The 15,444-nt window shown below is 44.0% G+C and overlaps 1 protein-coding gene across 1 annotated transcript in view; it reads right to left on the reverse strand.

Annotated features, from left to right (window-relative positions):
• KCNT2 (potassium sodium-activated channel subfamily T member 2) overlaps nucleotides 1-15,444 on the reverse strand; it is a 103,166-nt gene that overhangs the window by 71,286 nt on the left and 16,436 nt on the right. The gene's annotated exons all lie outside the window — the stretch shown is intronic.

Genomic DNA, 15,444 nt, shown 5'->3' on the forward strand with positions numbered 1-15,444 from the left:
TCGATAGTTTGGGCTTTGGCAGGAGCACCCCGGAGGATGAAACTGGAGGGAAAATGAACATGCGAAGATGCTCACGTATTAGAGAAATATTTCCTCTCTTCTATGCTGTGTAGTCGAGAAGATTCATGTGTACTTTTGAAACTGTCTCTTACGCCATAAAAACAAAAGGGGTTTAGTTATCAATTGCAAACCTAGTTTTACCTGCTGTGCCCTCAGAGCTCTCTAACTTGACCTCTGTCCCTAAAGAAAACATTTCCAGGCATAAACATATTTCCATCGCTTTTTATTCGCCTTGCTATCTTTTGTCTTTCGTTCGCCTTACATGTTAAGTGAAACAATGGGCGGAAATCAAGATTTTCTTGTTAATTCCTCCAGAAGGAAACCCTGAAAATTGCAGCATCTTCCAGCGTGCACACACCCCACACACATACACAAACCTACACACTCCCACGTTCTACAAAATACACACACACACACGCACACAGGACCCCACCACTACCTTGGAAATCCTTCACTGGATCCGTTTCCCTTGTTTATCAAATAAAAAGGCAGCTCGTTTAAAATAAAGTTACTGTAATGCAGACATCAAGCTAAATTAGTTCAGATCTGCTATGGATACAGAAGCGAATTTGAGAGGACATGTGGCTCTTACACAAGTAATTCAGCAGAGGCCATGTCGGTTTGCTTCCTTGAATTATCAAATTTATAAGACTGGGAGTCTCTTCTTCACATACTAGGCAGTGTTCGGTACTGGGTGTATAACAGAGGGGCATTTTAAACTAAAATGAGATTGTCTACAGCCTTGCACAAAACAGAAAGGAATTTGGAGAGCATCCCATCTGCCACAAAGTTGAAGGAACTGGAAAAGTTTCATATGGAGAGATAGCAGGTTTCTTTATATATTGAGGTGTCCGTCACTATTAAAATGAGATGACTCATACATAACGTGATGCTCTATTGCATACAACACTCACAGAGAAGGAGGAATCACGAGTGAGGTGACCCAGCTTAGAAATGGCCATCACCTTCCCGGCCAGCTGGGCGAGCACCACCCTGTGCACCGAGACGTCGCCAGTTCGATTCCCAGTCGGGCGCCTGCCTGGATTGCGGGCTCCATCCCCAGCAGGGTCGTGCAGGAGGCAAAGGATTGATGTTTCTCTCTCATCAATGTTTCTCTCTCTCCCTCTCCCTTCCTCTCTCTAAAATCAGTAAAAACATATTTTTAAAAAGGAAATGGCCATCAGTGTGAAGTAGAGAGCTCTTCACTACATATACAGGTGCCAAACGCTGGGTAACAGCTTGCTCTGGTTACTTGAATTTAATGTAGAAATCACAGGGCATCTTGTTAAAGTGCAATTTCCTTGCTTCCCTCTTAACATTCTTCGGTACCTTTAAAGGAGGCCTTCCCATCTTAACAAGAGAGAGAATTCATCCTGACCCTGCTGGTCAGTGTGCTCTTCTAGAAACAGTAGTTTGCTTTTTTCAATTGCTAATGCCCTGGACTCTCTTTAAGATGCCGAACACCTGCAGACATTCTCTCTGGGAACTCGTAGTAGACACCAATCCTTATCAAAATGCTGCCTCTGTGTCTGACGGGCACTGGTCCCTCCTGTTCCTTCTGCTCCTGGGACGTCGGTCACGGCGTCCCCGCAAGAGTCTTTCATTAACTATACTCACCTCCAACAAGGCAACGCCTGCTGGACCGCTGGTCTCAGCAGGCAGGCCCAGTGGACGCACGAAATTCCTGCTCTCACCATTTATTTGACGGTGGTTCTCCTTTGGAAAACCTCCCTGTGGGTGGCACATTGCTGGACACAGCTCCCAGTATAAGACCCCTTCCTAAGGCCTTCTCTGGCCTCGTTTGGGGGAATTTAAATTGAGGCATCTTCCTAATTCTGTGCTTGGTGCTCTGATTCGAGTGAGTCAGGAGGAAAAGTCAAGTCCCTCCATGTGCCAAGGTTCCCTCAGTCTGTTCTCACCACCAACTGGTTCTAAGCTGGGTGTGCGCTTGTGAGAACTACAGCTTTCCAAATGTGCTCACTGTGAGTGTACCCCTGTTTTCTCTAAAGTCACTGTTATGTATTCAACTATGCCCCACCCCTCACCCCCCCAAAAATATGTTAAAGCTCTTAACCACCAGGACCTCAGGCTGTGAGCTTATTTGGGACATAATTAGTTACATTGAGATGAGGCCGTTTTGGAGAGGGGTGGGTCCTAATCCAGTTAGACTGGTTTCTTTATAGGAAGGAGGAAACTGGGGCACAGACCCAGAGGGAAAAGGGTCATTAGAGACAGAGGCAGAGATCAGAGTTAGCAGCCACAGCCTAAGGAATGCCTGGGGCCCTCTATGGTTTAGTGAGTATTTAGGGAAAAGTTTACACCACTATTAATTGGTTTTTTATATATTTTTATTGATTTTAGAGAGCAGAAGGGAGAGAGAGAGAGAGAGAAACATTGATGCTGAGTCATTGATCGGCTGCCTCCTGCACGCCCCCTGCTGGGGATCGAGCCCGCAACCCGGGCCTGTGCCCTGACCAGGAATCGAACCCTGACCCCCTGGTTCATAGGTCGATGCTCAACCGCTGAGCCACGCCGGCCGGGCTGTTAATTAATTTTTACAATGTTACTATGACATGGGTAAGGCAGCCCTCAACTTTCTTTTATTAAAAAACTAATTAGTTCAAACGATTTTAGTGACTTGGCCAAATTCATACAGCTGGTCCCAGGCCGGAACTGGAACACAGGTCTTTCCATTCCTTCTTGCCTCTTCCCTCCTCATCGCGTCGTTTCTTCATCGTGAGGGGAGCTCTGGGTCATTCGTGAAATATTACGACAGAGTGTTGCGAACGCCAGACCCGCACAGGGTGCTGAGAAGTGTTTGTTTAGTCCTGCCCTTTGGTTATTGACTCTCAGCCGGGCTCCTATCCATGTCCAAACATCCACTCCCAACCTCTGGTAGCTAGAAACCATTTAAATGAAGCCTCGTAAAATATAAATTAATAACTAAGCCTACGATCGATTTTTCATCTTACAAAAATTAGCTTCACCAGTTCATGCTCAAGTGCTCCCAGGGGTGCTACCTGGCTTCCATCTTCTACTAGGTGCACAAGAAAACCTCACTGCCAGGACTTGGCAGTCCCTCCTCAGGCATTTCCCAGCTTCTCTTTGCCTGTCTAATTCTTTTCATTATTATTCAAGCCCAACTTTCTCCTGTCCTGAGTCGGGAACCTCTTACAAGGAGGCAGAAATGAATTCTGATGACCTTCGAGAACACGCTCTGCATTTTAAAAGTCTAAAATAATGTCATTTTTGGAAAGGAAACCTAGGTTTATACACACACACACTCATAATGCAAATCCACACAGACACGTGTATATGTGTGTGTTTAAATGTATATGTAATGACGTAATGAGGAAAGGATCTGGGGTGTAACCACCCATCAGTCATCTGTCATTGTGGATCATGCTGATGGCCCCTCAGTAATTACACGTGCGCTCCTGTCACTCTCCGGTGATCAGGGCTTGCAGGAAATCAGTCTCCCCGTTTCCATGGTAAAACAGGTTACATGTCCCCCCAGAAGGACTCGTATTCGAGTCCCCCCTGGGACCTGTGCTCTCTCCTCCCCAGTTCTCTTTAAACTGGTTCAACCCAGGCAACCCCAGTTTAACTCAGCCCTGCGCAGGGGGAGCAAAGGTAAGGGAAGCTGGTGCCAGGTATTGAACCCTCTCTCCCCTGAGCACATATTACTAGTGTCACCCTCTGGAGTCACTGAGTAGTAGAAATCTTTTAGCAGAATGATAAAGAAAATGAGAAGAAAAGCGCTTGCAAAGAACACGCTCAGTCAACCGGAGCGCGAGAGAACCTCCCACAGAGACTCGAACTTGCCTCCAGGTTAAAACCTGTTTTCAAGGCAAGATGTGGAAAAACCAAAGGAAAACGAAACTTTACATAATCCGTACAAATACTGAGCCCAGATGGAAGCTCCACCCACATACCCGCTTACAAAAACCGCTGTAAAACGTTTCACACGGCTCACGGCCCTGTGCTTGCATCTTCTGTTCCAAGGCGTGACCTTCAAGCAGAGGTCACTGCAACCTGCCAGCTGGGCTCCCCTGGGAGGGACGGGTGGCGACACAGAGGGAAGCGTCGGAAAGGAAGTCACGGCCCAGCGTCTCCTTCCATCACCCTACTGTACCCGAGAGAGGGGGTCCCCCTGCCAACCTCCCCACGCCTGTCCTCCCCCTCCTGCCACGAGTTCCAGTGACGGCACCCGGAGCCCTGTAAGAATCCCGAGCTGCGTTAGGAGAGGAGCGAGTCTGTCACTGCACAGTCCCTTCTTAAAGCCCAAGTAAACTTCAGGCTCCACTGAAGACACATTAGCCAGTTTGGGCTCAGAATTGCCGCCCGGCGCCTGGAGCATCATGGATGCTCGCTCGCACCTCTGGGATTAAACATTTCTCAGCAGGGCGTCTAACAGCCCGCGAGTGACAGAGGGTGACAGCCATCAGCAGGCAGAGCCGCGCACTCTGTGGCCCCTGGCATCTGCGCTGGGAAATGGGAAACTCCCCACTAACCCTGCTCCCCACGTTTGTGCATTTCAGAGTGAACCCTGATCTGTCCTGGATGGTACGAATACCCCAGCCCCCCACAATTCCCCTTTCTTCCCTCCACCAGACTTTGTTATTGTACCAGCCGTCGAGCCTTGACAGCCACAGGTTCCCACGTCGAGCCTTGACAGCCACAGGTTCCCACTTTTCAACAGAAACAGTCAGCGACACCTTAAGAAACAGGAACAACGCTTCAAGTCGCTAAGCTATTCTTTCGTCTTCCTTCGGGGACCTCACCCTACTTCCTTTGGGTCTCATTTTAGATGCCACCTAACCTTCCTCACCAAGGTCTTTGCTAAGTGACACGTGTATTTTTGCTTAGGGCCCTCGATTCCTTTTACCATAGTACAGATTGCAGTGTGTCGAACTGTCTTTTTAAGGGTTCAAATCCTTCAAAAGGACCTGAGAGATCAAATAATTGGCTCTGCCCAGCCGACATGGCTCAGTGGTTGAGCGCCTACCCATGAACTGGAGGTCACCAGTTCGATTCCGGGTCGGGGCACACGTCTGGGTTGCGGGCTCGAGCCCCAGTACAGGGCGTGCAGGAGGCAGCAGATCAGTGACCCTCATCAATGTTTCTCTCTCTCTCTCCCTCTCCCTTCCTCTCTCTGAAATCAATAAAAACATATTTAAAAATAATAATAACTGGCACTATGCCATCAATTGGATACAGAACACAGGCATGTTAAAAAAAAAAACACAGAGAAAAGATAAATCCCTGGACCTGGGGCGGTGAACACACAATACAATATATAGACTTGTACACCTGAAACCTGCATAATGTCATTAACCAATGGCAGCCCAATAAATTCAATAAAAAAGTAAAAAACAAACAAACTTCAATCATTAGAAATGGGGTGTGTTGACACTTGGAAAGTATTTCCCTCCTCGAGCAAGGGAGAAAAGGCTTCGCTGTGCTTTGCAGGAAAAACGAGCCTGAGACTGAAATAGGCAGGAAGCTACCAAGTGCCAGATGGGAGCCTCGGTGACAGCATCGAGCCCCCGGCCTCGTCGGAGTTTATCTGAGGACATGTGTCTGGCCCTGTCCCTCCAGCGCTGAGGGCGGGGCTGCGTCTGCTTTGCTCGTTCTGACTGTGGTTCCAGAGCCCAGCACAGCGCCGGGCACGCATGCTGGGCGCTCCCTGCATCCGCTGCGGGTTGAATGAATGTTGCCGTGTAGAAGTTTGCTTTCGGCTCTTCCTCTCATTTACGTTCTTACCTGTCAAACTCATGAGTGTCCGTTTCAGATCTCTTCTGAGGGTGTATTTAGTGTCGTGCATTTTTGTGTGTGTGCCCTCTGTTGGTGGTTTTTCTGGTTAAAATAACCATCCAGCTGTGATGCTGAGGTGCGGCCTAGTGCCCCTAAGTGCAAGAAAAGACGCCTGTTTGGTGAGCTTTGTTCAGGAATAAGTTGGAGTGTCATTGGCTCTGAGTTCCATTGTCACCCAGAGAAAGAAAGGACTTTCGCCCGTCTGTATGTGAGCCTGCTCTGGAAAATGTTAAATGAACAGCCGTGGGGCATGAGAAAGCTGTGGAAAAGATGGAAAGCTGGCTACATTTGTGGATTCATGAGATGATGAACAATTTAAAATATATACAGTAAACAACATTGTCCTAAGGCTGAAAACCAAAGAAGTTTATGGTCATATTATCCAGGGTTAAGAAAACATTAAACCTTTCATAGTTACATTTTATTATAAAGATACACTGCATATATTTAATTATTTGGAAGCCATATATATTAAATAATGTTTCTCTAAACAGAAATATGCATAAAACAAGGTTATGTATTGGCCAATTCAATGAAAATATGGCCAGAGGCTCGCAGACACCTGATTGTCTGTTTCCCCAGGATCAAGAGTTGATAGAACATAACTGGTGCCAATAGGAGAACTGACTGCAGGTGTGCGTGTGTGCGAATTATAACCGTAAACAATCCGAACGTTCACACATGTATGTACAGAAATTATATGCACGTATATTACATAAGTATATATACAGGGTGTCCCCCAAAATGTCTATACACCTTGCATACCAGTATGAAGTCCAATGGTATTTTCTGAAAAGAAAGAATCGTCAGTTGAGCTATCAGCTGTTGAAGTGTGTATACATTTTGGGGGGACAACACCCTGTATTATATATATATTACATATAGTCAGAACAAGTGTGTCCGACCCTCAGCCAGGACCTACCCTATAGTTTTCCGTGGGTGATCTAATGTCTTCTTTTCTGGTCTTCAGATGGTACCAACTAGGCCAGCGGTACTTCGCTGCATCCCCCTCAGTGTGTTGATTTTATAGAATGTCCCTCAAAGTTCTTATTGAAGGAACTAAAGGACTTTGCAACGGCAGCTCGTCGCTTATTCACTGTGATGGGAAAAGGTGGACCTGGTAGCCTTTATGGCAGCTGCTCATGAGCGGCAGGAATTTACCCCTGTCACTGGAGGGCCAGCTGCACCCCCAGCCAGGGCTGGCGTGGTGCTCGGTGACACGCGTACCCCCATGAACATGGGCAAAGAGACCTGAAATGTCTTCAGAACTGCTCACATGTAAATAACGATGCTTTACTCTGCCATAGAACCAATGATACCATAATCTAACAAATTCCCTGCAAATGAGCCCATTATCTTTACAGTTTCAAGTGCTTTAAAAGCCGCTGGAATCTCTTTCATGGGAAAGAATATTAATAGGAAACCATTACTCTGTTTGAGTCAGCATGTGGTCTCCGAGAGCTGCAGATATTTCCAGCATATGAGATATAAGCTAATTACTCAGAAACTTTCATTTAAATATAAAGTTCCAATTTGAAAAGTCCTGATTAGTTAAATAATTTAATGGCAAGCGAAGGTGCTGGTGCGCACGGGAGGGCATGGTTCATACGAAAAAATCCATTACACAGAGTGGAAGGCCCGAGTCACTTCTCACTGTCCTGTGCAGGCCTTAAAGCTGTTTCCTAATCTGTTTAGTTTAACAGTTGCTGTGAAAGGGTCCAATCTGGCGGTCGAGAAACTGTTCTTAAAAAACAGTTTTTTAACTTGTGTACCATCCACAGTCACTTAGCCCAGTTACTTTGTCCTAATTATGGGCAAGGCCCTGAGTAGGCAATTCACAGTCACAGGTAAAAAATGCAGTAAACGCAGAACGCATCTCCCACGGCTAATACGAGCAACGCACAAAACGCCTTCATCACCGTGAAAATTCTCATCTCCAAAATGTGCTCCTACTCTGTTTTTTAAGTTTCTCTTTATGGTTGAAAGTGTTACAGATGCCCCGTTTTTGTACTTGCATTCTGTTGACCAGCCCTGCTATTTTATATATGTCTGCTCTATGCTAGACGTGTATTTTTTTAAATTTACTATTACAAAAATCCTTTAAGCTAAGAGTTATTATCCTGGTCATACAGGTGAGAGTGGTGAGCCTCAGAAATTTCCTCACGTTGCCCAAGCTCATGCCGCGAGGAAGTCAAGGAGCTGGGATCTAATAAAAGTGCAACTTTACAATGAAAATGGAATACATTTTAAAGGCTTACTTCCCCGTTCCTGGGCATTTATCTTGTACAAACACTAGATGCAAAGGGTCCTACCTTCATCAACACAAGAAATTCCTTAAAGCTAAGTTGTATTTACAGTAGAAAACTGAAACCAAGAGTAGATGCGAGATCTGAACTGAGGGACAGAACAAGACGTGAACCTAAGTCTGAATTTTAGATCATGCTTCTTGCCTATGTTCCAAACCTCTCCTGCCATTTCTCCCTGACGTTTAACTTACCAACTTTCTTAGCCTCAAATGAATCTCGATTAACTGCTTCTAATAAGCATTTTGAAGGGGGGGAGGAAAGGATCCTAATGGAATGACAACCATCGTATCACTAGTCCAACGATCTCCCCAATCGGTTCTTTAAAAGAATGACCACGTCCAGATAAAAGATTAAAAGCTTATGCTTTTTACATCAAAATATTTTGTCTCCTTTTCAAACAGGTTTTTCAGTTTGTTTCGGACAACAGTGCTGTGAGCATTATAAATCCAGGGAAGACAAGTCCTGTAGAATTTGCACGAGATAATAGTCTCTGGAAAGTGAGAGTGGGATTACTCAGAACAAACACTTTATTCCCGGGTAGTCCCACGTGTTTACAAAGGCTGAGAAATGGTGTTTGGATACCACCAGTTTCACAACTCTCTATTTTCCTCTGAGCATAAGAGAAAATTCTTAGCTGCCATTTCCATGGCAGAAACAAATAATGTGTGATCCTGTTCTCACTTCTCTCAAGTAATCATCTTTCTAGTCAAGCAAGATTCAAATAGAGAGAGCAACACATTGGCTTCTGATTTTCTGAGGATACCCAAGCCAGAAACGGAGTCATTGACTAAAGAGCCAATAAGAAATGCAATAAATCTTTACTCGTTGTGGGTTATTACCAAACGCTTCATTTTACCCAAGCCTATTTAAGGAAGAAGCATTTTAGTTTTAAGTGTTGATCATTAAAAATAGAATCGTTAATGGAGTATAGATTTATCTTTTATGGGCGTTTCCTTCTTGCTGGCTCATGACTGCCTGTCAGTATTAAAAATTGGTTCGCACCTTCCTCGCTCATTAGGTGGAATCATTCCCTTGACTGGTGACATCAATGCATTTGTAACAAGCCCATGTGCAATGCTGGCAGCCTGGCCTAAAAATATTACAAATGAAAGGACCAGGAGAGGAGTAGGCATTTTGAGAGAAAGCTACTGTAGTCAGCCAAGAACAGAAAAAGTCAGCAGTGGATCACCCACTGACACATCATGGTTACAATCATGCTACACATCAATATTTAAGTCTTTAGTATGTATCCTAAAATAAATAATGTGATTGAATGACTTTTTTTTTTTTTTTCAGGACAAATGTTGAACATAATGCATTCAAAATAATTTCCATTCAAATGATAATTTTAGAGAAAGAACATACCGAATTAGAGCAATTTGATCATGATTTAAAGTGGGAGTACACTCTGTATACTTAGTTATTCCAGTGCTGAGTTGAATATTCCCGATGCCTAAATTCTCTCCGAGAATCCTCTGAAATGCCTACCTCCTGTTGGCCCTTAAACTCAATATATTGAAGACATGCACTACCCGCTCACTGAAACTACAGCTCACGAAAGGTACTGTGTTTTGGATGAATAAATAAGTAAAGAACAAATAATGACAACTTTATCCCTGTGCACAAAAGCTCCCAAAGGCTGTTGGCATTAGTGCAGCCCCTTGACGTCGTAGCTTCCCTACTGTACCTTGTTCCCGAGTCAGACCCCGATGGCTGCAGTTGTGGGAAAGGCGCAAACGAAGGTCCACAAGGAACCAGCCTTGGGGACATTCTGATCTTCTGCTCAGACGGGTGGTCGAGAGCAAGAAACTTGTTCAGGGCCACAAACCCCTTGTATCCAGTTGCTCGATCAAAGCGACGGCGTCTTTCGCTTTTACCTGGACTTTGGGGAGGCTTCAGGGCATGGAAACCTCTGGGCTCCGGCAGCCGATTCTAATTTCTTTAGCGCTATCTTTGATCCAGCCTTGCCTGACAGACTATTAAGGAAATGTGGATGCGGCAGGAAGGCCAGGGCACTGGTTAACGTGATTATTCTACAAGGCCCTGTGCATTCATTAATAGCAAATAAGTTGTCACAGAATCACCCTCCGCCTCTTTCTAAGAAACCTTTCATTCCTGTTTGTTTAGCCTCAGGATGTTCAAAGTACACAACATAGCACTTGTTTCAGAAAATGTAATGTATGACTTCTTCCCTGGTGAACCAAATGGGCTGTTAATTTTAGGAAAAGCCCATGATGCTGAGATGATGTTTGCCAAACACGCGCGCCTTGCAGCTCAGAAAAATATCAGTGATTGTGTTTCAAATAGCGAGGGTTTGCTTCAGTAACCTAGGGATGCAAGCTCAGCGTTCAGTTCCAAGGGGCACGGTTGTTCTCTTATGGATAACATACGAGAGATACGCTAAATGTGAAGTTTCTTATGGGCAGAGCAGGAAAACAATGTACCGAAGATACACATGCATGAGTTCATAAGAATGCAGGACTATGTAAAAGGTTACAAGTCTCATAAAAAGGCAAAAATCTGTTAGGAAGCTGTGAGCAACTGATATGATCACAGTGGCACACAGTAGTATACGAACATTTTTTGTAGCCTTGCTCATGATGATCTTGTTTTGATTGTGATAGAGCAAAGCCATGCAATTGCCCAATAATAGAAAATCAGGTAAATATTTTTGGCTACCTCAATAATATGGAATAGTATGCTATCACAAGTAATGCTAGCAAGCTATTCGTGACGCGCTATTAAGTGGAAAACCAATAAACAAATAAACAAAAAATAGGTTGCCAAATACTATTGTGGTTTGATCCACTTTGGGTAAATCTCATACATTTAAAAACAGAATTAAAAAATCCAAAGTAGTACACATCCAACTATCAGCATGGCTGAAATTCTGTTGCTGTTTCCCATAGTGGCCGTGGGGCACTTACGTAATAAAAATAAAGCCCTAACAAAATAAACACCCGTGGCACCAAGTAGGGACACTGTCGTGAGGCTTGGCCATGACTTCACTTCCTGGAGTGCTTGTCCATTCCAGTCACTTTCTCAGTGTCACTTACAAAGATCCAGACAGCTGCTCTCTGGGACCTTAGATCATTGTAAAATATGTCCTGTGAGAAGAAATCACGTCATTGTAGAGTGAGAAACGAGAGGCCCTTGTCCTGACACCTACTCGCTCAACCCCCGCCAGCTTCCCAGTGTTATTTGTCAGGTTCAGGCAAGAACACGAGAGAGCAAACCAAAGGCCAAATAGTTACTGTCGCTGGCCACTTTATAGAACCGAAGTTCCTGACCTCAATCACTCCGCAGGGATCAAGAATCATATTATCTAACGTCGTCATAGCTTTGATTCCTCTGAATGGCCTATGGGGGTTGTCGTCCGTAGCATCCTCCGGGTACAAGGTGTTTTGCTGTTGAGGGTTCAGGAGGCATTTTCTTTAACTCAGCTGAGCTGGACCCCCCCTTGTCTGCCAGCCCCGTCGAGGAGAAGAGCCTCAGTTCTCAGAGCGGACCCCCCGCCAGCTTCTGGGCGGGCAGGCATCTGGGGGTGATGATGCTGAGAAAGGTGGGAGCCCCCTGACTTGCATTTAAACCCAGCTGTAAGACTGACTAGCTCTGGGACTCTGAATGAACCAAGGCTATTTAACTGTCCTGAGACCCACTTTCCTCGAGGTGATAAAATCAGGGGGGTAGTAATTCCAGCTTCCAGTATTAGTGAGGCTACAGTGAGAATGTGTGTGAAATATGTGATAGAGAAACTCACCTAGGGAAGCCTCTCCTTGTTTTTATATTTTCTCCTACTGGCCTGGTCTTCTGATGGGAACCACCATGATCACACACATTTGGTAAAAAACTTCCCCCCCGAAGAGAATACACCTGTTAGTGGGGCTTTACACTGTTATCACCGAGAAAATGTGGATTTGTGGGGAGTTTATTGAAGTCACTAAAATAACTCAGGGGCCCAGTACTTATCTCAGCAGGCCCTCCAGCCCTGATCAGCATAGCCTCTCCCCACAAAGTAGTCAGAGGGGTCTCGGCCTCAGCAGGTTAATGTAATTAGGACGAATGGCTGCTGATGGGAGAGAAGTGAGTACAGAAGCGGGCTCCCCGGTACTGAGAAGTTACCAGCGTGGTGACGAGGCACCTAAGCAGGCTCACCTGTGAGTTCAGGTTCTGGCTCCGATTCAAATTAGCCATCAACATACTCAAATGAGTCATTTAGCTGCTTGTGCTCAACACTGCAGTAAACAAAGCTTTTTATTAGTCTTTTCTTCCCCCTCTTAGGAAAGGGTTGTTTTTAATCCCACGTTCAGATTTCTTTCTTTCCCAGTGACTGCAAATGAGGATCGATAGGAATACAATTCTGACTTAAAACTGTAGCCCATAAAACATCTTTTCAAAACATCAGAGTTTGGACTAACAGCACATCCTGCCAGGAACAAGTCATTCCGACTCTGAATAGCATCATAAATACAGTGGTAGCCAAGCAAGAAAGAGAGGAAAGTAAGTGATGGGTGCAATTTCCACGTAATGTGCTTGGACATCAGATGAGTTTCCAGAACCAACATCAACAGAATCTTTCAACAGCTAAGTTCATTTATAAAGTTGACATCCGGGAAACACTTAACGTTTGTTTCCAAGCTCAACCTTGAACAATCTTATTAACCACAAAAGAGGGGAAATGTTGGGATAAGAAAGGAGATACAGCCCAGCTGGTGTGGCTCAGCAGTTTAGCATCGGCCTAGGATCCAGGAGATCGCGGTTCGATTCCCAGTCAGGACACATGCCCGGGTTTTGGGGCTCAATCCCTGGTGGGGGCCTGCAGGAGGCAGCCGATCGGTGACTCTCATCTTTGATGTCTCTTTCTCCCTCTCCCTTCCTCTCTCTGAAATCAATAAAGATTTTCTTTTAATGTACTATAAGGATTAGAGCTTCAGAAATGAAGTGTGGACTTTCACGAAATGTATCTAGTTGAATGAAAAATAAATGACTTTAGAAAAAAACATGTGCTTCCACATATTTTATAATCCTCACATAACAACTGCTCATTTTCCCTCCAACCACTGTGAAAAACAATCTCCTAATACTGGTGTGTCACCAAATGTTCTGAACATTCAAGAGGAAATGGACTGAAATTGCAAAATTAAAAATTAAATTATACATATAACTGCAAGTTGGGGACATATTTGAAAAGATGCATTACCCAAGTCGGTCAGAGAAAGACAAATACCATGTGATTTCACTTCTAGGTAGAATCTAAAGAACAAAATAAATGAACAAACAAAATAGAAACAGACTCATAGATAGAGAGCAGGCTGATGGGTACCAGAGGGGAGGGGGTTGGGGCACTGGGTGAAAAAAGTGAGGGATTAAGAAGTACAGACTGGTAGGCACAGAACAGTCAGGGGGACACAAAGTACAGCACAGGGAGTGTAGTCAATAATATTGTAATAACTGTGTATGGTGCCCAGTGGGCACTGGAAATATTGGGGGGACACTTTGTAAAGTATATGGTTGTCTAACCACTGTGCTGCACACATGAAACTAATACAAAATAATACTGAATGTAAACTATAATTTAAAAAGAAAATTAAAAAAAGAAAATATGTTACCCTTCCTTAGACCGAGCCACAAAATGACATCAAGTCATCTCAAGAGAAGAAAATGGAGCAACCTGATAGCATTGGATTTATGGATATAAAACTTCAGAGAACATTGATTTGAAGTAAAACACTGACGTTTTTATAGAACTCTAATTTCCCAAAAGATAGAATCCTAGATGAAGGAGATGGAACAGTAAGTCTGGAATATCTGAAAGTGGTTTGGTTGAGCCCAACTAAATCCTGGACAGCATTCTACAGTGTCCCTTCTTCTTACAAAGTCTCCCTTCTGAGTTCACCAACCTGTTCGCCCTCAAAGAAACAGGAGTTGGGAGTAACTCACTGGAGCAAGAACAACAAACGTGCATGGAGCAGGGAGATCATTTTAAGTCCATTATTTCATTCCCTCAATCATTCAACAAAAATACATAGATTTATTGAGCGTCTACACGGGTAAGGTGCCCACTGGGCACTGTAGAAACAGTGATGGACAAAAGGGACATGTCCTTTTCTTGAAGATGCTGAACCTGAGGTTCTGTTGAGGAACCGTGAAGACGAGGGAACTGCTGGCCTGAGTCTTATGAAACTCGAGAGAAGGAATTAACTGGTCCAGAGTTTAGCAGCACTTACTTCGGAAGCACATCTGCAGAAACTGGAATGATACGGAGATTAGCATGACCCCTCCCCCCTCAAGGGATAGCAGGAGCTCAGCAGATCCCTTTGCTGAGAAAATAACCAAGGAACAGAGAGTCACCTGTAGACAAAGCAGGTGGGAACATCAAGGAGCAGAACATGTTCAAGGCAAAGTGAAAAGCAGAAATAAACACCCAGATATGTTATATTAAGTTGTAAATAAATAATATGACAATTTAGCTAATTTATAAGCAAAACATCAATTTTACATATAGTCGTGGTGGCCTTGAAAGACACCGACTTATAATTCTTCAAGGGAATTCACTAGAATAGAGCTTTATGCCTAAGGAACTCGCTTCATGATTTAGTTGGTAGCTTCCAAACAATTATATTTGATATGTAGATAATTATCCCATCTGTCTCTCAGCAATATCTTAGAGAATTAACATTTTAACATACTGCAGTTTTGAGGATTCCAAAATCAGAAGGCCGAGGTTGGATCTCAGTAAAATGTCTTGTGTACATTTCACCAGGGACTATAAGTCAGAACTCTCCCAGTATAACCACAGAGCTGTAAATTTTGTCAGAAGGAATAGCAATAAAAAAAATCACTCTTACTACCACCTCACTGCTCTCAAAGATAAATTTCTGAAGGTGAAAGCATAATGGGAAAGAGGATATTGGGAGATAAAAGGAGTCCAGACAAAACCAAAATTAATAAAAATGTATACGGTATAACCGTTACCGTATTATTTTTGTCTTTGAAGAATCATCTGATGTTGGGAAAATGGATGTCCGCTACAGCTTTCTGTAATTTTCTGAGTGGATCTACTGAATGAAGTTTGTAACCTTTTATAATTTAAAAATTAGACCCATTACACACCTGTCAGAATGGCCAAAACAATAAAGTTAGTTACAGCACCAAATGCTGTGAGGATGTGGAAAACTGGACTGCTCATACATTGCTGATGGGAATATAAATGGTCCAGCCACTCTGGAAGAGTTTCATTGTTTTTAAAAAATAATAAAGT

The sequence above is a fragment of the Miniopterus natalensis genome, chromosome 21 (genome assembly GCF_054644295.1).
Source record: "Miniopterus natalensis isolate mMinNat1 chromosome 21, mMinNat1.hap1, whole genome shotgun sequence".
NCBI classification, from domain to species: domain Eukaryota; kingdom Metazoa; phylum Chordata; class Mammalia; order Chiroptera; family Miniopteridae; genus Miniopterus; species Miniopterus natalensis.